Source organism: Balaenoptera physalus, assembly GCF_965194825.1.
Source record: "Balaenoptera physalus genome assembly, chromosome: 2".
Classification (NCBI taxonomy): Eukaryota; Metazoa; Chordata; class Mammalia; order Artiodactyla; family Balaenopteridae; genus Balaenoptera; species Balaenoptera physalus.
The window spans coordinates 36,442,863-36,467,855 of NC_138883.1; the positions used below are offsets into that span (position 1 = coordinate 36,442,863).

At 37.3% G+C, this 24,993-nt stretch overlaps 1 protein-coding gene across 5 annotated transcripts in view; it reads right to left on the reverse strand.

Moving 5' to 3' along the window:
* Positions 1-24,993, reverse strand: part of FUT8 (fucosyltransferase 8) — a 311,319-nt gene that overhangs the window by 228,432 nt on the left and 57,894 nt on the right. The gene's annotated exons all lie outside the window — the stretch shown is intronic.

Sequence of the window (24,993 nt, forward strand, 5' to 3'; positions counted from 1 at the left end):
AAAAAACAAAAAAATGGTAAACCTACTTTGGAAAACTATTTGTCAATTTCCTAAAAAGTTATACACACACCTACTGTACGATCTAGTCATTTCACACTTAGGTGTTTACCTAAGAAAAATGAAAATATGTGTCCATACAAAAACTTGTATATTAATGTTCATGGCAGCTTTACTTGTAAGAGCCAGTAACTAGAAAGAACCCAAAATGTCCATCAACAGATGAATGGATAGACAAACTGTGATATATCCATATGTGTCACTTATCAATTTATTGCCACCTCAGCTCTGAATGCATCCATCAATATATGCTGTATGATAAACAAGAAAATTCCTTTCAGTATTCCTCTTTCAACATGCCCCATGTTCAGCTCTCTCAGTAGAGGGCACTCAAGAGACACTGAAGTAAAAGAGGCTCTCCAGCAGTTTACTGAAAGGACTTGAGGGGGAAGGAATGTTAGGTGTGGGTATGAAGGCTTCCAGTAGAGTGTTATCCCAGCCACCTGCAGAGTAAACAATCCTTCTGTGACCTTGAAGCCTCAGCCTGGCATAATAAGGTGTCAACATCCCTCTTGACAAGGAAACCAGAGCCCCTAAGCACTCTGAAGTTCTCTTGCCAGCACCATACTCCCTCTACAAACCCGCATTGAGACTGAACGTAGTTGTCTGTGGCCCAGATGGATACACACCAAACTGTCTCTCCTGTAAGCCCCCAAGGCAGTGCACACACTCCAAAAGTTTCCTGCCCCTGCTGGCACCTGGACTCCCACTACACACTCATTCCGCCAGTTGCTGATCCCCTGCTCTGCTCCTGCACTCCAATGAGTTGCCTATTGCTCATCTGGCAACTTTGGACCACCTCTGGCCTATAAAAACATGAACTTACCTCCTAGCCAGTAGACTGAACCACATCTTCTCCACTGAAGTCTTAACCTCTTCCAAATTTGTCCTCCTTGGGTACCCTTCCAAAGCTCTACAGTACCATATAAAGCTTCCTCATATCTTATAGTTAACTCTTTTGTCATAGTTAATAATTCTTGATATTAAACTTTCCCTACTTAACCTACTATATGGTTTCCGTCTCCTGACTGGACCCAGATTGCTACACCATTCCAGAGTATACCAATCAGCAATAAAAAAGAATGAAATAAGGATACATGCAACAAGACGGATGAATCTCAAAATAATTATGCTGAGTGAAAAAAGCCAGCCCCCTCCCAAAAGTACATACTACAGATTCCATTTTTTAACACTTTAGAAAATATACTAATTTATAGTGACAGAAAGCATATCAGTATTTGTCTGAAAAGGGGGAAGGTCAGGAGGGGGTGAGGGAAGGAATTACAAAGGGACAGGAAGAAATTTGGGGAGGTGATGGATATGTTCACTATCTTAATTGTGGCAATGGGTTCACAGACGTATACATATGTCAAAACTTACCACGTTGCATATTTCAAATATACTCAGTGTTTTGTATGTCAATCATACGTCAATAAATCTGTTTTTAGAAAAATAAAACCACACTCCCTCATCACCCCCTAAAATATACAGTATTGAAGTCTTAACAGGAAAATGAAATATATCCTACAGAATTATAAATTAATTATTATTGTTTAATTAATCTGGGAATTAATATCCAGATAAAGAGAATTAGATTAATATCCAATATGTAGAGAATTCCTAAAACACAACAACCACCCAAAAAAAAAAAAGCCCAATTCAATAATGGGCAAAGGACTTGAACAGACATTTCTCCAAAGAAGATACACAAATGGCCAATAAGTACATGAAAATATGCTCAATATCACTAATCATTATGGAAATGAAAATAAAAACCATAAAGAGATACTACCGCACACTCATTAAGATGGCTATTAGCAAAAAAACAGAAAATAAGTGTTGGCAAGGATGTAGAGAAATTAGAACCCTGTGCACTGCTAGTAAAAATATTAAATGGGGCGGCCAATATGAAAAACACTATGGTGGTTCCCCAAAAAATTAAAAATAGAATTACAATATGACTCAACAATTCCACTTCTGGGTTTATACCCAAAAGAATTAAATACAGGGTCTCGAAGATATTATTCGTGATAGCCAAAAGGTGGAAGCAACCCAAGCGTCAACTGACAGATGAACTGATAAACAGAATATAGTATATACGCACATTGAAATATTATTCAGCCTTAAATGGGAAGGAAATTCTGACACGTCACACAACATGGATGAACCCTGAAGACACTATACTAAGTGAAATAAGCCACTCATAAAAGGATAGATACTGTATGGCAGTATACTCTGTTAGGCAGAGTAGTCAAATTCAGAAACAGAAAGCAGAATGGTGGTTAACAAGGGTTAAGGGCAGGGGACTGGGAAGTTACCATCTAACGGGAATAGCTTTGCAAATGAAAAAAGTTCTATGGATGGATGGTGGTGATGGTTGCATTAACGATGTGAATGTACTTAATGCCACTGAACTGTACACTTAAAAATGGTTAAAATGGTAGATTTTAAGTTATATGTATATTTTATCATGATTTTTAAATTTTAAATAAATAATTTTAAAAGAAAAAAACAGAGTTCGCATTTCTATACTTTGTTATAGTTTTATTAGTCCCCAAATGCAGATGTTACTGTAATAGTGGGGTAGAAAAAGCAGATTCAGATAAAAAAGCAATCATAGTCAACAAGTATTCTAAACCCCCCAAACATGGTGTGAGACATAACACAAAGTACATATTTATAGGACTCTACCTCTGATCCCTGACATAGAGCTCTAAAACCCTTGTAACTTCCTGAGTGATAGGGGTGCCAGGAGTATCTTTTGTTCTGATATTTGGTCTTTGACCCTAGTTCCTGACACAGAGTTCCCAAAGCCCTAGTAACTACCTGAGTGAGGGGGTGGCAGAAGATCTTACACAGAGCTCCTAAATCCCTTGGAATTTCTTGATGGAAGCGTCTTTTGTTCTAATGAGGCTACTCTTGGTGGAGCTTCAGGGTGGAGGCTGGTCACCAGAAAGACCAAGCCATGATTAGAAGCTTGGAACTTTCAGCTCCACCTCCTATCCTCCAGGGAGGAGAGAGGGGCTGGACACTGCGTTAATAACCCATCACGTCTACATAATGACGCCTCCATAAAAATCCCTGAACTACAGGTTTGGAGAGCTTCCAAATTGGTGGAATAATCCATTCACCGGGAGGGTGGCACACCCCAACCCCACAAGAACTGAAGTTCCTGTGGTCATGATCATTCTGGACCTGGTCCTATGTACTTCATCATCCAGCTGTTCATCTTTATCTTTTACTATAGCCTTTAAAATAAACTCGTAAACATGTTTCCCTGAGTTCTGTGAATGATGATAGCAAATTATCATACCTGAGGAGACTGCGGGAGCCCCCCACACCCCCGATTTGTAGCCAAGTCAGACAAAAGTGTGGGTAACCTGGGCACCCACTATTTGCAATTGATGTCTGAAGTGACGGGTAGTCTTGCGGGACTGAGCCCTTAATCTGTGGACTCTGTGCTAACACTCAGTTGGTGTTCTCAGAGAATTAGAGAATTGCTTGGTGTGGAAAACCCACACACCTGGTGTCAGAAGTATAGTGAGTAGAGTAAATGAGTTTTCTTTTAAAGGGCCAGATACTATGAGCCACTAGGGACACAAAGATAAGCAGTCCCCATAATTAAGGGGTTTCTGTTGTAATCATATTTACACATAGGCAAGAAAGCAAAACAAACGGTTTCATTACATGGCATTATTAACGGCATTATTTGAAACTGATTCCAATACCACCCAGAACCAACTGTAATGATCAGTTTTCAAATGATAGTAGCAAAATATCTGGTTTCTTCATACTAGAAAATTTTAATCCAATTCCCCCACTCTCATACTGAAAAGGATCACTCCTGAAACATACCATTTATGACAGAATTGATGGAAATATGTAAAAGAATCTTGCAGATTTGTGACAGACTTAACATCTAACATCATGGCCATATCTGCAGAGTAATCAAAATCACTGCACCCTCTGGACAACAATTCTTGTTTTTAGGCATTGCCTTCTAGCCTTATCATTCAACTTACTACTGCTGATAAAAACTAAGAACTTTAGGTATGTGAGAGAACCCACGTTAAAAACAGACAATTCACCCCCCCCAAAAAAAGGAGGAAGGAAGAAGCAAAAAGAAATGCATATCAAAAAAGTACGAAAAATGTTGAATCTCATTCATAAACAAAGAAATACAAACTAAAATAAGAGATCCTTTTTATCAACTGAGAAATCTTAAAAGTTCAATAATACCCAATGTAGAGAAAATATGAGGAAAAGTTTGTAAATTGGTACAACCTTTCTGAAGGGGATTTGTTTCTGTGAATCAAGAAACTCAAATAATTAAATCTTTTGAGCCAACAATTCTCTCTCAACGAGTTAATGCTAAGGAAAAATTAGGTAAAATCCTTCTGTACACTAATAGGCTATATATAATACATATGCCATATGCCATGGATATCTGTATTTTTAAAAAGCTCCTCAGGGAATTCTTATGATCACCTGGTTTGGGAACCATGACCCAGTGAATGAATGTATAAAAGAACTAACACCTAATCAGCAACTTTTGTGAGCCTGGCACTATACTGAGAAATACATTATCATGTTTACCCAAAAGAGCTAGAGCGGATGTTTTAAAAGCCCCATATTCCAAAAATACTGATAATAAAAGCCCTAAAAGGAATTTTCACTGTTCTATTTATTACCTCACTTAACAGAATTCATGTTTTTTGTTAACTGTAAGGACAATTTCTAGTTACCATCTCAAATTTTCCCATTAATTTATATTACAAAATGGGAGCTATTCTCAAAATTAGATAAAAATGACATTTAAAAACACAAAATAACAAATAAAAATTAGTGGAGTATCCATGATATAACTGAATAATCAAAATAAATTTCACAGTACAAATATCATACCGAAAAATCCTAAGAATCTTATCTTAAAAATTGTAATTAACTGGATCATTAAAATCTTTGAGAAAATATCTATATCAGCTATATCTACAATGAGGAAATATTCTATATATACACTATTTGGTAGCCACTAGCTATAGTGGCCGTAGAGCACTTGAAATATGGCAACACTGAAGGATTAAATTTTTAACTTTTAAAATTTAAATAGCCAAATGTGGCTATTGGCTACCATATTAGACAGCACTTATCTATATAATAATCTCTGGTTCCTTGCAATTAACAGCTCAGGCAACCCTCTGTTGCCTGTTGCTCTGTTCCTTCCCCCACATTCAGTGAAATCCCGAAGCTAATAAACTAGCAGTTACTATCATTCATTATGTACTGACTACCTCCTAGGGGCCAAACACTGTGCAGAACCCGCATAATCCGCTCATAGAACTCACAGCCGGGACCTATCAACCAATCCCACCACCACTGGCGATATCTTAGCCTTAACTTATTTATTTATTTTTTTAAATAAATTTATTTATTTTATTTATTTATTTTTGGCTGTGTTGGGTCTTCGTTGATGCGCACAGGCTTTCTCTAGTTGCGGCTAGCGGGGCTACTCTTCGTTGCGGTGCGTGGGCTTCTCATTGCGGTGGCTTCTCCCGTTGTGGAGCACTGGCTCTAGGCACATGGACTTCAGTAGTTGTGGCATGCGGGCTCAGTAGTCGTGGCACACGGGCTTAGTTGTTCCACAGCATGTGGGATCTTCCCAGACCAGGGATCGAACCCGTGTCCCCTGCATTGGCAGGTGGATTCTCAACCACTGTGCCACCAGGGAAGTCCCTTAGCCTTAACTTATATTTATTCTTTTTATTCTTCTTAAAACAGTTTCATCTAGTAGTTACTATATCTCTTACTAATAAATATACTTTGGATTTACTTAGAACAGGCATTGATAACAGGATTAATCTTTTATTTATTCTTTTTTTTTCTGTGAAAGATTTAAATTATTTTTTACTTTTTTTTATTGGTGTATAGTCGTTTTACAATGTTGTGTTATTTTCTACTGTACAGTGAAGTGGAGTTCCCTGTGCTATATAGCATGTTCTTGTTACTTAACTATTTTATACATATTAGGGTATATATGTCAATCCCAATCTCCCAATTCATCCCACCATCTCACCCCGACTTTCTCCCCTTGGTGTCCATACGTTTGTTCTCTACATCTATGTCTCTATTTCTGCCTTGCAAACTGGTTCATCTATACCATTTTTCTGGATTCCACATATATGCGTTAATATATATTTGGTTTTCTCTTTCTGACTTACTTAACTCTGTATGACAGTCTCTAGGTCCATCCACATCTCTACAAATGACCCAATTTAGTTCCTTTTATACTTGAGTAATATTCCATTGTATATATGTACCACATATATGTCTACTTTACCCATTGGTCCGTTGATGGACATTTAGGTTGCTTCCTTGACCTGGCTGTTATAAATAGTGCTGCAATGAAAATTGGGGTGCATGTGTCTTTTTGAATTATGTTTTCCTCTGGGTATATGCCCAGTTGAGGGATTGCTGGGTCATATGGTAATTCTACCTTTAGTTGTTTAAGGAACTTCTACACTGTTCTCCATAGTGGCTGTATCAATTTACATTCCCACCAACAGTGCAAGAGGGTTCCCTTTTCTCCACACCCTCTCCAGCATTTATTGTTTGTGGATTTTTTGATGATGGCCATTCTAACGGGTGTGAGGTGATACCTCACTGTAGTTTTGATTTGCATTTCTCTAATAATTAGTGATGTTGAGCAGCTTTTCATGTGCCTCTTGGCCATCTGTATGTCTTCTTTGGAGAAAGGTCTATTTAGGTCTTCTGCCCTTTTTTGATGGGGTTGTTTTTTTGATACTGAGCTGCATGAGCTACTTGTATATTTTGGAGATTAATCCTTTGTCCGTTGATTCATTTGCAAATATGTTCTCCCATTCTGAGAGTTGTCCTTTCATCTTGTTTATAGTTTCCTTTGCTACGCAAAAGCTTTGAAGTTTCATTAGGTCCCATTTGTTTATTTTTGTTTTTATTTCCATTACTCTAGGAGGTGGGTCAAAAAAGATCTTGCTGTGATTTATGTCAAAGAGTGTTCTTCCTATGTTATCCTCTAAGAGTTTTGTAGTGTCTGGTCTTACATTTAGGTCTTTAATCCATATTGAGTTTATTTTTGTGTATGCTGTTAGGGAGTGTTCTAATTTAATTCTTTTACATGTAGCTGTCCAGTTTTCCCAGCACCATTTATTGAAGAGACTGTTTTTTCTTCATTGTATATACTTGCCTCCTTTGTCATAGATTAGTTGAACATAGGTGCATGGGTTTATCTCTGGGATTTCTATCCTGTTCCATTGATCTATATTTCCGTTTTTGTACTAGTACCATACTGTCTTGATTACTGTAGCTTTGCAGGATAGTCCGAAGTCAGGGAGTCTGACTCCTCCAGCACCATTTTTTTTTTTTTCCTCAAGATTGCTTTGGCTATTCAGGGTCTTTTGTGTCTCAATACAAATTTTAAGATTTTTTGTTCTAGTTCTGTAAAAAATGCCATTGGTAATTTGATAGGGATTGCATCACATCTCTGGATTGCTTTGGGTAGTACAGTCATTTTCACAAAATTGATTCTTCCAATCCAAGAACATGGTATATCTCTCCATCTCTTTGTATCATCTTTGATTTATTTCATCAGTGTTTTATAGTTTTCTGAGTGCAGGTCTTTTACCTCCTTAGGGAGGTTTATTCCTAGGTATTTTATTCTTTTTGTTGCAATGGTGAATGGGATTGTTTCCTTAATTTCTCTTTCTGATCTTTCGTTGTTAGTTTATAGGAATGCCAGAGATTTCTGTGCATTAATTTTGTATCCCGCAACTTTACCAAATTCACTGATGAGCTCTAGTAGTTTTCTGGTGGCATCTTTAGAATTATCTATATATAGTATCATGTCATCTGCAAACAGTGACAGTTTTACTTCTTCTTTTCCCATTTGTATTCCTTTTATTTCTTTTTCTTCTCTGATTGCCGTGGCTAGGACTTCCAAAACTATGTTGAATAATAGTGGCGAGAGTGGACATCCTTCTCTTGTTCCTGATCTTAAAGGGAATGCTATCAGTTTTTCACCATTGAGAATGATGTTGACTGTGGGTTTGTCATATATGGCCAGTATTATGTTGGGCAGGTTCCCTCTATGCCCACTTTCTGGAGAGTTTTTATCATAAATGTGTGTTGAATTTTGTCAAAAGCTTGTTCTGCATCTATTGAGATGATAATATGGTTTTTATTCTTCAATTTGTTAATATGGTATATCACATTGATTGATTTGCATATACTGAAGAATCCTTGCATACCTGGGAAAAATCCCACTTGATCATGGTGTATGATCCTTTTAATGTGTTGTTGGATTCCATTTGCTAGTGTTTTGTTTAGGATTTTTGCATCTATATTCATCAGTGATAATTGTCTGTAATTTTCTTTTTTTGTAGTATCTGTGTCTCGTTTCGGTATCAGGGTGATGGGTGCAGAGGAGTGTTCCTTCCTCTGCAACTTTTTGGAAGAGTTTGAGAAGGATGGGTATTAGCTCTTCACTAAATGTTTAATAGAATTCACCTGTGAAGCCATCTGGTCCTGGAACTTTTGTTCGTTGGAAGATTTTTAATCACAATTTCAATTTCATTACTTGTGATTGGTCTGTTCATATTTTCTATTTCTTCCTGGTTCAGTCTTGGAAGGTTATACCTTTCTAAGAATTTGTCCATTTCTTCCAGGTTGTCCATTTTTTGGCACAGAGTTGCTTGTAGTAGTCTCTTATGATGCTTTGTATTTCTGCGATGTCTGGTGTAACTTCTCCTTTTTCATTTCTAATTTTATTGATTTGAGTCCTCTCCCTCTTTTTCTTGATGAGTCTGGCTAAAGGTTTATCAATTTTCTTTTTCTTCTCAAAGAACCAACTTTTAGTTTGTTTGTTTGTTTTTTAATTTTTATTTATTTATTTTTATTTTTGGCTGTGTTGGGTCTTCGTTTCTGTGCGAGGGCTGTCTCTAGTTGCGGCAAGTGGGGGCCACTCTTCATCACGGTGCACAGGCCTCTCACTGTTGCAGCCTCTCTTGTTGCGGAGCACAGGCTCCAGACACACAGGCTCAGTAGTTGTGGCTCACGGGCCTAGTTGCTCCGCGGCATGTGACATCTTCCCAGACCAGGGCTCGAACCTGTGTCCCCTGCATTGGCAGGCAGATTCTCAACCACTGTGCCACCAGGGAAGCCCCCCAAGTTTTAGTTTTACTGATCTTTGCTATTGTTTTCTTTGTTTCTATTTCATTTATTTCTGCTCTGATCTTTCTGATTTCTTTCCTTCCACTAACTTTGGGTTTTGTTTGTTCTTCTTTCTCCAGTCCCTTTAGGTGTAATGTTAGATTGTTTATTTGAGATTTTTCTTGTTTCTTGAGGTGAGATTGTATTGCTATAAACTTCCCTCTTAGAACCACTTTTGCTGCATCGCATAGGTTTCAGATCATCATGTTTTCATTGTCATTTGTCTCCAGGTATTTTTTGATTTCCTCTTTGATTTCTTCAGTGATCTCTTGGTTACTCAGTAGCGTATTGTTTAGCCTCCATATGTTTGTGTTTTTCATGTTTTCTTTCCTGTAATTAATTTCCAATCTCATAGCACTGTTGTCAGAAAAGATGCTTGATGTGATTTCAATTTTCTTACATTTATCAAGGCTTGATTTGTGACCAAAGATGTGATCTATCCTGGAGAATGTTCTGTATGCACTTGAGAAGAAAGTGTAAACTGCTGTTAACCTTATGGGAGTTCCCTTGTATGTTCTTTGTTGTTTTTCCCTTGTTGCTTTCTATAATTCTTCTTTGTCTTTAATTTTTGTCACTATGTGATTACTATGTGTCTCGGTGTGTTTCTCCTTGAATTTATCCTGCCTGGCACCCTCTGTGCGTCCTGGACTTGGGTGGCTATTTCCTTTCCCATGTTAGGGAAGTTTTCAACTATAATCTCTTCAAATATTTTCTCGGGTCGTTTCTCTCTCTCTTCTCCTTCTAGGACTCACAGAATGTGAATGTTGGTGGGTTTAATGTTGTCCCAGAGGTCTCAGGCTGTCTTCATTTCTTTTCAGTCATTTTTCTTTATTCTGTTCCACAGCAGTGATTTCCACCATCCTGTCTTCCAGGACACTTATCCGTTCTTCTGCCTCAGTTATTCTGCTACTAATGCCTTCTAGTGTAGTTTTCATTTCAGTTATTGTATTGTTCATCTCTGTTTGTTCTTTAATTCTTCTAGGTCTTTGTTAAACATTTCTTGCATCTTCTCGATCTTTGCCTCCATTCTTTTTCTGAGGTCCTGGATCATCTTCACTATCATTATTCTGAATTCTTTTTCTGGAAGGTTGCCTATCTCCTCTTCATTTAGCTATTTTTCTGGGGTTTTACCTTGTTCCTTCATCTGGGACATAGTCCTCTGCCTTTTCATTTTGTCTATCTTTCTGTGATTGTGGTTTTCTTTCCACAGGCTGTAGTTCTTGCTTCTGCTGTCTGCCCTTTGGTGGATGAGGCTGTCTAAAAGGCTTATACAAGCTTCCTGATGGGAAGGACTGGTAGAGCTGGGTGTTGCTCTGGTGGGCAGAGCTCAGTAAAACTTTAATCTGCTTGTCTGCTGATGGGTGGGACTGGCTTCCCTCCCTGTTGGTTGCTTGGCCTGAGGCGACCCAGCACTGGAGCCTACAGGCTCTTTGGTGGGGCTAATGGCAGACTCCAGTAGGGCTCATGTCAAGGAGTACTTCTCAGAACTTCTGCTGCCAGTGTCCTTGTTCCCGCGGTGAGCCACAGCCACCCCCACCTCTTCAGGAGACCCTCCAACATTAGCAGGTAGGTCTGGTTCAGTCTGCTATAGGGTCAATGCTCCTTCCCCCTGGGCCCTGCTACACACACTACTTCGTGTGTGCCCTCCAAGAGTGGAGTCTCTGTTTCCCCCAGTCCTGTCGAAGTCCTGCAGTCAAATCCCACTGGCCTTCAAAGTCTGATTCTCTGGGGATTCCTCCTCCCGTTGCCAGACCCCAGGCTGGGAAGCCTGACGTGGGGCTCAGAACCTTCACTCCAGTGGGTGGACTTCTGTGGTATAAGTTTTCTCCAGTCTGTGAGTCACCCACCCAGCAGTTATAGGATTTGATTTTATTGTGATTGTGCCCCTCCTACCACCTCACTGTGGCTTCTCCCTCGTCTTTGGATGTGGGGTATCTTTTCTGGTGAGTTCCAGTGTCTTGCCGTTGATGACTGTTCAGCAGTTAGCTGTGATTCTGGTGCTCTGGCAAGAGGGAGTGAGCGCACATCCTTCTACTCCGCCATCTTGAACCAATCTCCTATTTATTCTTTCATAAGCATAATCACTGTGTGGTAAATTTCAACCCCCTCTCCCCTCAGGGAAGATTGTTTTAGTTGACATAACATTAAACTATTAATATTATGTCATATTCTTCATTAAAAGCACCATCATTGATTTAATATAGCTTTTTGGGGAGAGGGGCACACTAACATATTAACCGTACTCATCAATTTTTAGGATGTATTAAAATAAGGTGAGTATATCTTTGAAAAGAAAAAAAAACTGTAAATGAAATAGAAGCCTAGAAGAAAATCTAGACTAAGTCCTTTTCTTATTTACATTGGTAAAAGGGCAACTTAATCAAACTCTTTCACTCCGTGAAGACACAAGCAATAGCAATTCCATGAGTTTCTTCAAGTCCATTAAGGACTAAATGATTTTTCATTGCTACCAATGCAAAAAAAAGTTTGAAATCAATAACTGCAAGAGAAAAGCTTTGATGACTCTTTCCTCGTCCCTTTAGGCAATCCTCATAACTTTACATAACTAAGTAATACAGATTTCTTTAGCAGGGCAATTAAACCCTTTGGAACTTTATTTAAGGTAACACTGTTAAGAAAATAAATACAAAACTTTCTACCATGGTATTAGTGCACTGGTCAAAGACTCAAACTTTGGCTACCAGAACTCAAAAAACTAGAGAGGCTTGCACTCTATCTTTCATGAAAATAAGGGTCCAGCTATAGATAAGAACAAAGCAGAAAACAATTTAAAGCATATTACAGTTGACCCTTGAACAACATGGGTGCACTTACACATGGATTTTTTTAATAAATATATTGGAAAAGTTTTTGGAGATTTGCGACAATTTGAAAAAAACTCACAGATGAACTAGGCAGCCGAGAAATACCAAAAATAATTAAGAAAAAATTAGATATGAATGCATAAAATATATGTTGATACTAATCTATTTTGTCATTTACTACTATAAAATATACACAAATCCATTATAAAACGTTAAAATTTATCAAAGTTTAGGCACACAAATACAGACAGTACATGGTGCCATTCGCAGTTGAGGAAAATGTAAACAAATGTAAAGACACAGTATTAAAGCATAACTGCATAAAATTAACTGTAGTACATACTGTATTACTACGATAATTTCGTAGCCACATCCTATTGCTACTGTGGTGAGTTCAAGTGTTGTGAGTATCCACTTAAAATGCCGTATGACGCCAATCATCTCTGCATGAACAGTTTATCTCTCCAGTAAATTACATATTGCAGTAAAAAGTGATCTCTCTTGTTTCTTCGTATTTTTCATAATGTTCAGTGCAGTACCATAAACCTTGAATAACACCACGGGACCCATACGAAGTGCCACTAGTGATGCTGGAAGTGCTCCCAAGAAGCAGAGAAAAGTCATGACATTACAAGAAAATGTTGAATTGCTTGATATGCATCATAGATTGAGGTCTGCAACTACCAAGGTCCGCCATTTCAAGATAAACGAATCCACTGTAAGAACCATTGTAAAAAAGAAAAGAAAATTCATGAAGTCATCGCTGCAATGAAGCCAGAAGGCACAAAAACCTTGCAGTTTTTGCAAAATACCTTTTTTTTTTATCACATATTGAAAATTCAGCTTTTATGTGGGTGCAGGATTGCTATACCTATACCTATAGAGTCTAATATGATTTGAGAAAAATCAAAACCATTATATGACAACTTCAAGCAAAAGGAAGGTGAAGGACCTAAAGCTGGAAATTTTAATGCCAGCAAAGGATGGTTTGACAATTTTAGAAAGAAGTTTGGCTTAAAAAAATGTCAAGACAACAGGAGAAGCAGCTTCCATCAACCAAGAGGTAGCAGACAAGTTCCCAGACACCATTAAGAAAATCACTAAGGAGAAAGAATATCTGTCTGAACAGGTTTTAATGCAAATGAAAGAACCCTATTCTGGGGGGCGGGGGGGTGGTGAAAAGCCACAGAGAACATTTACTAGTAAGGAAGAGAAGTAAGCACCTGTGATCAGGACTGCCCTTATCTATAAAGGTGCTAAACCCCTAACCTTGAAGGGAAAAAATAAACACAAGCTGCCACTCTTTTGATTGCACAACAAGAAGGCCTGGACGATGAGAACCCTTTTTCTGGACTAGTTCCATTGATGTTTCGTCCCTTAAGTCAAGGAGTGCCTTGCCAGTAAGTGATTGACTTCTAAAGTTCTTTTGATATTAGACAATGCCCATGGTCACCCAGAACCCCATGAGTTCAACACCAAAGGCGTCAAAGTAGTCCACTTGCCCCCAAACACATCTCTAATAAGGAGCCTTAAGGCTCATTACACACAGTCCTCTATGGAAAGGACTATCAACACAATGGAAGAGAACCCAACACATCATGAAAGTCTGAAAGGATTACACCACTGAAAATACTATCACTGTTACAGAAAAAGCCGTGAAAGCCAACAAACCCAAAACAACAAGTTCCTGCTGGAGAAAATGGTGTCCAGATGTTGTGCATGGCTTCACAGGATTTATGACAAAGCCAATCAAGGAATCATGAAAGCGACTGTAAGAGATCATGAAAGAGATGGCAAAAGAAAGTTGGGGGTGGTGGGGGGTGGGTAACGAGTTTCAAGATATAGATCTTGGAGAAATTCAACAGCTAACAGACACCACACCAAGGAATTAACAGAAGATGACTTGATGGGAGATAAGAGCTTCCAAACCAGTGCCAGACAATGAGAAAGAAGACAAAGAAGGAGTGCCAGAATACTACCCAAAGCAATCTACAAATTTAATGCAATCACTATCAAATTACCCATGACATTTTTCACAGAACTAGAACAAATAATCCTAAAACTTATATGGAACCATAAAACACCCAGAATTGTCAAAGCAACCCTGAGAAAAAAGAACAACACTGAAGGCATAACCCTCCCAAGACTTCAGACAATACTACAAAGCTACAGTAATCAAAACGCCATGGTACGGGCACAAAAAAACAGATATATCAATGGACAGGCTAGAGAGCCCCAAAATAAACCCACACACCTACGGACAATTAATCTTCAACAAAGGAGGCAAGAATATACAACGGTGAAAAGACAGTCTCTTAATCAAATGGTTTTGGGAAAGCTGGACAGCCACATTGAAATCAATGAAGTTAGAACACTCCCTCACACCATGCACAAAAATAAACTCAAAATGGCTTAAAGACTTAAATACAAGACATGGCACCATAAAATCCTAGAAGAAAACATAGGCAAAACATTCTCTGACATAAATCATAATAACATTTTCTTAGGTCAGTCTCCAAGTCAACAGAAATAAAAGCAAAAAATAAACAAATGGGACATAATCAAACTTATAAGTTTTTGCACAGCAAAGAAAACCATAAACAAAATGAAAGGACAACCTATGAACTGGGGAAAAATATTTGCAAAAGATGTGACCAACAAGGGCTTGATTTCCAAAATATACAAACAGCTCATACAACTCAATAACAACAACAAAAACAAAAAACAACCCAACCAAAAACCAGGCAGAAGACCTAAAGAGATACTTCTCCAAAGAAGACATACAGATGACCAATAGATATATGAAAAAATGCTCAAGATCGCTAATTATTAGAGAAATGCAAATCAAAACTACAATGAGGTATCACCTCACATCAGTCAGAATGGCCATCATCGAAAAGTCTACAGACTTTGCTGGAGAGGGTGTGAAGAAAAGGGAACCCCTCCTACACAGCTGGTGGGACTGAAAATTGGTAGAGCCACTGTGGAAAACAGTATGGAGGTTCCTCAGAAAACTAAAAATAGAATTGCCACATGATCCAGCAATCCCACTTCTGGGCATATATCCAGAGAAAACTAATTTGAAAAGATACATGCACCTCAATGTTCATAGCAGCACTGTTTACAATAGCCAAGACATGGAAGCAACCTAAATGTCCATCAACAGATGAATGAATAAAGGAGATGTGGTATATATATACACAATGGAATACCACTCAGCTGTAAGAAAGAATGAAATACTGCCATTTGCAGCAACATGGATGGACCTAGAGATTATCATACTAAGTGAAGTAAGTCAGACAAAAAGACAAATATCATATGGTATCACTTATATGTGAAATATAAAATATGATACAAATGAACTTATTTACAAAACAGAAACAGACTCAGACATAGAAAACAAACTTATGATTACCAAAGAGGAATGGGGGGGGACAAATTAGTAGTCTGAGATTAGCAGATACAAACAATTATATATAAAATAGACAAACACAAGGTCCTACTGTATAGCACAGGGAACTACATTCAATACTTGTAATAATCTATAATGGAAAAGAATATAAAAAAGAAAACTCATCTAAGGTGTACGTGTGGTCTTCCTGTGGAAAATTTAATAACTGTACAGCAAGAACTGTATGAGATTTTTTGTATCATTATCATCAACATCACCCAAGTATTCATTGTGTAGAACATTGTGCAAAACTTGTACTGAAGTGCATAGCCTATCCTTACATAGGCATAAGGTGAGTGGTATTTAAAATAAAATTAATAATGTGTTCATTTTCTTACTGTTTTGTAACTTTGCTTTCAAAGAATTACATTACCATACACCATGCCACTCTCTCATAATTGGAGAAACTGCTTATCTCCACAGGTAAGTGGGGTGTTTTTAATGTAACAATGTTTCTAATATTGTATTATGAATATGACTGAAACACTGTATGCCATAAAAAATTTTATAATGATTCATTCATTAGTGTATAGGTTAGGCTACCGTGAAGCAATCATATCAATTACACTAGGCTACCATAAAGCAATCATACTGCTGTCTCTTTGTTATCAATGCATGAACTGTTATAGCTGTAAATAAATATGAAAATGAGGGTAATTTTATTAAGTTTTTGTGAAATAGTCACTTTTTTCTCTTGAAAATCGTGCCTAAAACTTGATCTAATCTCCCATCTTAAATCTGTAAGGAATATAAAGTTGTCCCCGGTAAAAACAAGTATCATCTAGTAAAAGTAGCAGCAGCAGCAGCAGTAGTAGTAGAAGGAACAGGAGGAGTAGGAGTAATAGCATTAGAAATAGCATTGTACTAACAACACAGTAGTAATAGTAATGGAAGAGGTAGATGCAGTAGCAGTAGTATAGTAGTTATAGTAATATTACTAGTAAGCATAATATGCCAAGAAAAATATAATTTTGCTTTGTTGATCCTGAACATGTAAAATACCAGGGTCCTTGTTAGAAGCAATAATTCTTTCTCTACAGATCCATAACTGAATGCTATGGCACACTGTAACTTAACCAGAGAAGTCTAGAGTTGAAGAAACTTTGGAGAACAGGTACTTGAATTTTAGCTTTAAAAATATCTCTGCAATCAACTCAACGGTCATCTCCTTCAAGTGCCATTCTCAAACTCCTTAATCTTCCACTCTGGGGATATCATTACTCCCTCCCTATGTTCTCAAAGCATATTTTATATGAGCACAGTTCCCTATTTGTCATAACTGTAGAGATTGCTGTCTTTCCTTTGGACTTTTGCCTCCTCAAGACTTTAATTCATATCTTATCCATGTGGTTGTCTCGGGCACTCAACAGAGTACCTGAATCACAATAAAAGTTCAATTAACAATTGTCCCATTTAAAAAACATTCAATTATCTAGTGTATAATTTACAATGAAAATTAACTAATGGTTGCTGAGAAGTTGCTGAAGATTGTGCATAAATAATTAGGTGGGTTCAGAATCATCAGACTCAGTAGAAGTTTCTATAAGTTTCTGTTAATACTGACTTTCCATTCAAATGACTAGACTCAATTCAACTCTAAACACAAAGTGACAGGACAGAGGAAAAGTCAGAAGACTACAGAGAAATCTAATAAGGAATCCTGACAAAGATGTCAAATTAAACCCACAAACAGGTAAGAAAAAATCCAATTTGTAAGTACAACATAAAATATTAAATTATTTGAGTAAAGACAATTTACAACCTAAGGGTGAGAGTCTAGAATACCAAGTTTGACATATCTAAGAGATCATTTTTATCACCTAGTTACAAATTTTCAATTTTTTCGACTAGAACTGTGTGAATCACTTTGGCAATATAAGTCCTAAAGCATTGTTTTTTAATCATATGAGAAAAAAATCCATTTTTCAAGATCCAGTAAAAGTTAATTAGCCCTGTGGGAGAGAACATGAAATACATAAAATACTCCTTAAAAGAAAGACAGAGAAACTAAAAGAGAGACTGAGACCTCTGAAAATCCAGGCAAGGAAACAGCACAGAGAAAAGCTAAACCAAAAGACATGGAAAAGCTAGGGCTTCCCTGATGGTGCAGTGGTTAAGAATCTGCCTGCTAATGCAGGGGACATGGGTTCGAGCCCTGCTCCTGGAAGATCCCACATGCTGCAGAGCAACTAAGCCCGTGCATCACAACTACTGAGCCTGCACTCTGGAGCCCGAGTGCCACAGCTACTGAAGTCCACGTGCCTAGAGCCCCTGCTCTGCAACAAGAGAAGCCACCCAGTGAGAAGCCCCGGCACCGCAAGGAAGAGTAGCCCCTGCTCGCCGCTTAGCCCGTGCACAGCAACAAAGACCCAACGCAGCCAAAAATAAAAAATAAATAAATAAATTTATTAAAAAAAAAAAAAAGACATGGAAAAGCTAAATGCACACACAGTTCATCACAGTGATAGGTCTGATCAACCTAATAATACCTTTCTCAATGAAAAATATTACTATTAAAAACACAATGATGGGGGGCTTCCCTGGTGGCGCAGTGGTTGAGAATCTGCCTGCTAATGCAGGGGACACGGGTTCGAGCCCTGGTCTGGGAGGATCCCACATGCCACGGAGCAACTGGGCCCGTGAACCACAACTGCTGAGCCTGCGCATCTGGAGCCTGTGCTCCGCAACAAGAGAGGCCACGATAGTGAGAGGCCCGTGCACCACGATGAAGAGTGGCCCCCACTTGCCGCAGCTAGAGAAAGCCCTAGCACAGAAACGAAGACCCAACATAGCAATCAATCAATCAATCAATAAATCTTTAAAAAAAAAAAAAAAACACAATGATGCAGAATGAGAAAATGCACTACTAATTGCAAAAAGAAAAGCACACATTTAAAAATAAGTTATGATCACAACTATGTAAAATAATCTATACAAAAAAGGACTAGAAAGCACATACACCCACATGGTAACTATAGTCATGTTACACTGGTGGAATTAAGGGTGATTCTCTTATTTTAAGAAAAAGTTGTCTAAATTTTCTGTAACACAGTAATTTTTTAATATGAATGTTGTGCAAAAGAAAATAAAGAAAACTACATTTTATGTATAATTTAGACCAATTTCTCTTTTTATGTCTCAATTTCTGCCAAGATATCTAATACTCATGATGTGCATTAAGTTTTTTACCACATCACAGAAAATTTAAGGATTAACATTACCCTATTTACTCATAAAAATAATTAGTGAGCAATGTACTAATTAAGTGAAGACACCCAGTCTAAATAGGTCATCCAATTAATTGGTTCCATAAATACAAAGTATCAGCACAAGATTTTAATAACCACTCTTAGCATCATCAGTATATTTATCAGAGTGCAAATTAGTGTAATTTGACATGACCCTATTCCCAAAAAGGCTGTAAAAATCTGGTATTTTTTGTAAGGTATACACGTATAAAAATGAAACTTTGACTATCAACGTAGGAAACAAAGGTGGCTGTCGCCCCCAAATACACTTGCCAACAGAATAACAGTAAATGGGCTAAGAATGAGCCATCTCACCAATAACGAAAGTCAGTCCTAGTATCAACTTCCCTCTGGAAAAGTTCTTTACTCGTTCTTGCAAATTACAATGCATGACCTCAAAATGTACAAACCTGATGCCAGAAGTAAATCACATTCCAAATGAGTAATACTGCCAAATCAGACAAACGGTTTTGTACCAAGTCTTTACCATTACGAAACTGTGGAAAAGATTCAAAACTAATCTTCAATCAGGTCCAGCATGTAAGGAACTTGGAATTCATCAACCTTGTCCTTACAACAATAAAAAAGCTGAAAAGAAAAAAAGATAATCAACCACTCTTCTTAAATCTGTCAGGGAATTGAAGCCCTAGAGCAAACCTCTACCTTGAAAACTAGAGAGAGAGACAGGTAGATACAGAGAATAGCAGTGTGCAAGAAGCAAAAGCCCAGGAAGATAAACCCTCAGATAGAGCCAGTACTAGTAGGAACACTTTAAACAGTAAATGACGAATTGTTGGAGACTCAGTGTAGCCTAGCTTAGAAGGAAAACCTGTGAGGGGACTCAGTCTTTGAAAGGTCCCAACAGTTTCTTGAGTTTTACCTCCAGGAGCCCTACCACGTTTTCAACTGTGATAATCTGAGAAAAATCTCTTTGTTTCCAGCAGGGGGAGGGAAAAGTAATCATTTTTAAATATACCCAGAGCTCTCTGTTCTTCTTAAAAAGGACTGCCTGAAAAAAAAACAAAAAAAACCTATTTTAACAGAGCCTAACATACCAGGACTTTACAGTGTCTAGCCAACCTGGGATAAAGGAAGTACCTAATTCCAGCTCCCTCTACCCTTCAAACAGGGGAAGAGATACCCAAATCAGGCTTAAAAAACTGAGACCTAATCACAGTACTACAGAACTGCCACCACCTTACCTCCACATCAATACAACTCCTGTACAATAACAGAGGATTACAGGTAAAGGAACTTCAAGTTTGAGACCCTATTTAAGGATTCTCTATGTAACCCAAAGACAACACAGCAGACCAAAACAAGGACACTACAAGAAATATTAGCCTCTGACACCACAGCTACAGCAAATAGTAAATGCAGCCTAACTCCTAGTCAGATAAACATAAAACCTCACACTAAAGGCCTATTTACCTCCTCTTTTTCATCTAATATATCATGTCTGGATATCAACAAAAAAGTACAAAGCATTGTAAAGGCAAAAAACACAATCTGAAGAAACAAAGCATGCCTCAAAACCAGACTCATATACAGCAGAGGTTTTAGAATTATCACTGGGTTAAAAATAGCTATGGTAAATATGCGAAGGGCTCTAATGGAAAAAGTGAACAACATGTAAGAACAAATGGGTAATACAAGCAGAGATATGGAAACTCTAAGAAAAGATCAAAAAGAAATGTTACAAATCAACAACACTATAAAAGAAAAAGAATCTCTTCGGTAATATGACACCAAACCAGATGCAGGAAGCTCAGGGTACATCAAGCAGGATAAATACTAAAATACTTACACCCAGGCATATCATAATAAAACTACAGAAGAATAGATGAGAAAATCTGAAAACAATCAAGAAAAAAAAAACAGAGAGAAGGAAAAATAAACCTACCTAGAGAGGAGCAAAATAAGAATTACATTGAACTTCTCTTCAGAAACCATGCAAGCAAAATGAGTAGAGTGAAATACTGAGTGTTAAAAGAAAAAACCACCAACCTAGAATTCTGTATTCAGCAAAATTATCCTTCAAAAGTGAAAAAGAAATACTTTCTCTGACAAACAAAAATTGAGAGAACTGAAAACCTACTGACCTGCCTTGCAAGAAATGTTAAAAGAAGTTCTTCAGACAGAAAGAAAATTACATAGGTCAGAAACATGGATTACATAAAGAAATGATGAGCATAAGAGAAGGAATATATAAAGGTAAAATTAAATCTCTTATTTTTCTTATTCTTAATCTAACAGACAATGTGTTCAAAGCAATATATTTTGTGATCACAGCTTATAGATAAATTAAATGAATGACAGAAATGCTATAAGGCATGTGACAGAGGAATTGGGAATACTCTGTTATAAGGTACTTGTAGTATCCATGAAGCAGTGCAGTGTTATTTGAAAATGAACTTGGATTAGCTATAAATGTATAATTGCAAACTCTGAGCAACCACTAAAAAAAAAGTTTTTTAAGAAATATAATGATATACTAAGATAGGATAGAAAATGGAACAATATAAAATGCTCAATTAAAATGAGAGAAAGCAGAAACAGACTGGAAGACCAAAATAAAGAAAAAAGAAACCAAAAACCCAAGAACAAGAGCAAGGAATAGAAAACAGTTAAAAATATGGTAAATATTAATTCAAGTATATCAATAATTACTTTAAATGTCAGTGATCTAAATATACCAATTAGAGTGAAGCAAAAGACAAGACCTAACTATAGGCTGTCTGCAAGAAACCCACTTATAAAGGCATAGATATATTAAAGGAAAAGGGATGACGTAAGATACACTATGCTAACACTAATCAAAAGAAAACTAGAGTAGCTATATTAATTTCAGAAAGAGCTGACTTCAAAGCAAGGAAAATTTCCAGCAATAAGGAGGAACAGTATATAATGATAGAGGGTCAATTCTCCAAGAAGATATAACTATCCTTATACACATGCAGCTAACAACAGAACAAAATACTCGAGGTAAAAACTAGTAGGACTGCAAAAAGAAATATATAAATTCACTATTATATTTGGAGATTTCAATACCCCTCTATGAGTAACTGACAGAACCAATAGGCCGAAAATCAGTAAGAATATCATAGAACTGAATAGCACCATCAATCAACTGGATCTAATTGACATCTATAGACTACTTCATCCAACAACAGCAGAATACACATTCTTCTCAAGGTCAAAGGGAACATTCACCAAGACAGACTACATTCTGGACCAGGAAACACATCTTAACAAATTTAAAATAACACATTATATGAACTATGCTCTCAGACCACAATAAAATTAAACTAGAAAATAATAACAGAAGATAGCCAGAAAATCCCCAAATATTTGGAGATTAACAACATACACAAATAATACAAGAGTCAAACAAAGTGCTGAGGAATTTTTAAAAATTTTTTTTAACTAAATAAAAATGAAAACAAAGCATCAAAATTTGTGGGATACAGCAAATGCCATACTACATTTTCTGTCTGAGAGAGAAACATATAACACTGGATGCATATATTTAAATAGAAGAAAGCTAAAGTCAATCACCCAAGTTTCTGCCTTAGGAAACTAGAAAAAGAAGAACAAATTAAGTTCAATATAAGCAGCAGAAAAGAAATAATAAAAATCAGAGCAGAAATCGGTGAAATTGGAAACAGGTAAACAGTAGAGAAAATCAACAAAACTAAAAGCTGATTCTTTGAAAAGATCAACAAAATGAATAAACCCCTAGCCAAGCTTCCCAAGGAGAAAAGGAAAAAAGAAGCAAATTACTAATATCAGATATGAAAGAGGGGCCATTACTAGCAATCCTACAAACATTTAAATGATAATAAAGAAATATTATGAATAGCTCTATGCCCACAAATTTGCTAACTTAGAAGAAATGGACCAATTCTTTGAAAGACACAATCTACCAAAGCACACACAGGGAGAAATAGATCATCTGAATAGGCCTGTACTGATCAAAGAAACCAAATAAACAATCATCTTCCTATAGAATACTGTAAGTCGATTATACTTCAAGAAAAAATAAAGAAAAGAAAAAAAAGGAAAAAATGTGTTCAACATGGTTTTTCCTTCCTTCCTTCCTTTTTTTCTATGGAGCTGCAGGAGTAGCTGGGGAGGAGGGGAAGGGATTCCTCTAGGTTCTCAAGCATCTATAAATCAAAAAAATAAACACTACATAGAAAGTGAAGACTGTGAACCATAAAAGAAATCAAGTACATCCATACCCTACATCATGCTCACTTCAGAAAAGGTTATTTCATTTTCTGAACTCAGCTGAGACAGTGCAGCAACACATTCTTCTAACTTTAAATGAATTAACTGACCTGAAGAATGTCTCCCTTCTAAATACAATATTCAAACTGAAAAATAAAATATGTAAGTCAGAGAGATGGGCTAATTCCATGTTTACCTAATATCTTCATTAATGATCTTCACCCAAGTAAACAAAGCATAAATTAAGTCAGAATACATTCACAAGTCAGAATCTATCAGATCAGCACTTAAAGCATTCTATTTCTTTTTTCAATTTTTTCACTCCAACAAAATGAATACCAATATGGTATATAGCAGACACTCAACAATTACAGAAATTTAGAATCTGAGAGCTAGAAAGGCCCTCAGAGATCCATTCCTCTTCTCTTCTTCCAGATCTCCCATTTTACCCATTGAGAAACTAATAGCTGAAAAAGACAGTAACTTTCCCAAGCTAGTTAACAGCAGGACAGAAACTAGAACCAAGGCACCTTGATTTCCACATTGGTATTCTTTTCACTACACATCATGCTGTTGTCAAGAACTCTGAGGAGCCTGAGATTCCTACATGCAAGCTAAGCAATCGGCCATGACAGTTTCATGGATACTGAGAACCAAAACCATCTAGCCACACACAGATTGAACACTGAGGAACACTGAGGATTGAAACCATATACTCCTTGTACTGCACTGAATACTGTCCCCCCAAAATTTATAAACACTGGAACATGTGAATTTGACCTTATTTGGACATAGGGTGTTTGCAGATGTAATCAAGGTAACATGAGGTCATACTGGATTAGGGTGGGCCCTAATCCAATGACTTGCATCCTTATAAAAAGAGGGAAATTTGGACACAGATACAGAGGGAAGATCACCATGTGAAGATGGAAGTAGAGATTAAAGTTATGCTGCCACAAGTCAAGAAACATCAAGGCCTGCTTAAAAATACCAGAAGCTAACAGAGAGATGAAAGAATTCTTCCCCTAGAGGCTATTATTTTAAGCCACTAATTGTGTGGTAATTTGTTATAGCATCCCTAGGAAACTCATACACCTACACACACACACATCTTTCTGTGTACGTTAGCCTGACTTTACTAGTCCAATGCCTTCATTAGCATACTCTACTATCCAGGAGATTCTTGCAGGGACATAACTTGATTGTTCATTACAGAAGCTTCAGGAAAGACTCATCAACTCTTCAACAGAAAGCATCAACAGTTTTTAAAATCCTTGCATTGCTGTTTTGACCAATTCTACTGTAAATTGTTATATCACGATACTTTTTCAATCTTAATCAAGCCCGATCACCACCACTGCAAACTCAAATTAAATCAAACTTCAAATTCTAAAATTTTTACCTTGACTTTGCCCCTCTAAGGCACTACCAAAGTTCTGTCAAGGTGGTGTTCTCCTTTACTGCAGTAAGCAATAAACTCAGCTTTGTTTTATCAGTAGGTTGTGTTAATGATATTTGGTGAGCCAGCATCAGATAATCCTGGCAGAAAATATGACACTCCTGGGTCACGGACAAAGAAAAGTTTACTACTCAAAACAATAGTAGTAGCCAGTGTATCATCTTTTACATCGGTTCCCAAAGCTCTAATCCCTAAAGGGCAATACAAGGAGAGCCAGGTGATGCCTGCACACACAGTGAGTTACATTACAGGAGAAGAAAGCTGAAGCTTATGAAACACCAATATTTTAAAGGAGTTGGCAAGCAAATGTACCCCACCTACTCCCCAGAGGGATTATCTTGACTATCCTGGACAGCAAGGAAATCTGCCCTCTGTCCTTATGGTAATACTATTTCTATCTTCCCAGGCTGTTTGCTATGCAAATTTCCTTGAGAAGATTGCCCTCAACAAAAGCTGCCAATGCCTCTGCTCAGAAGA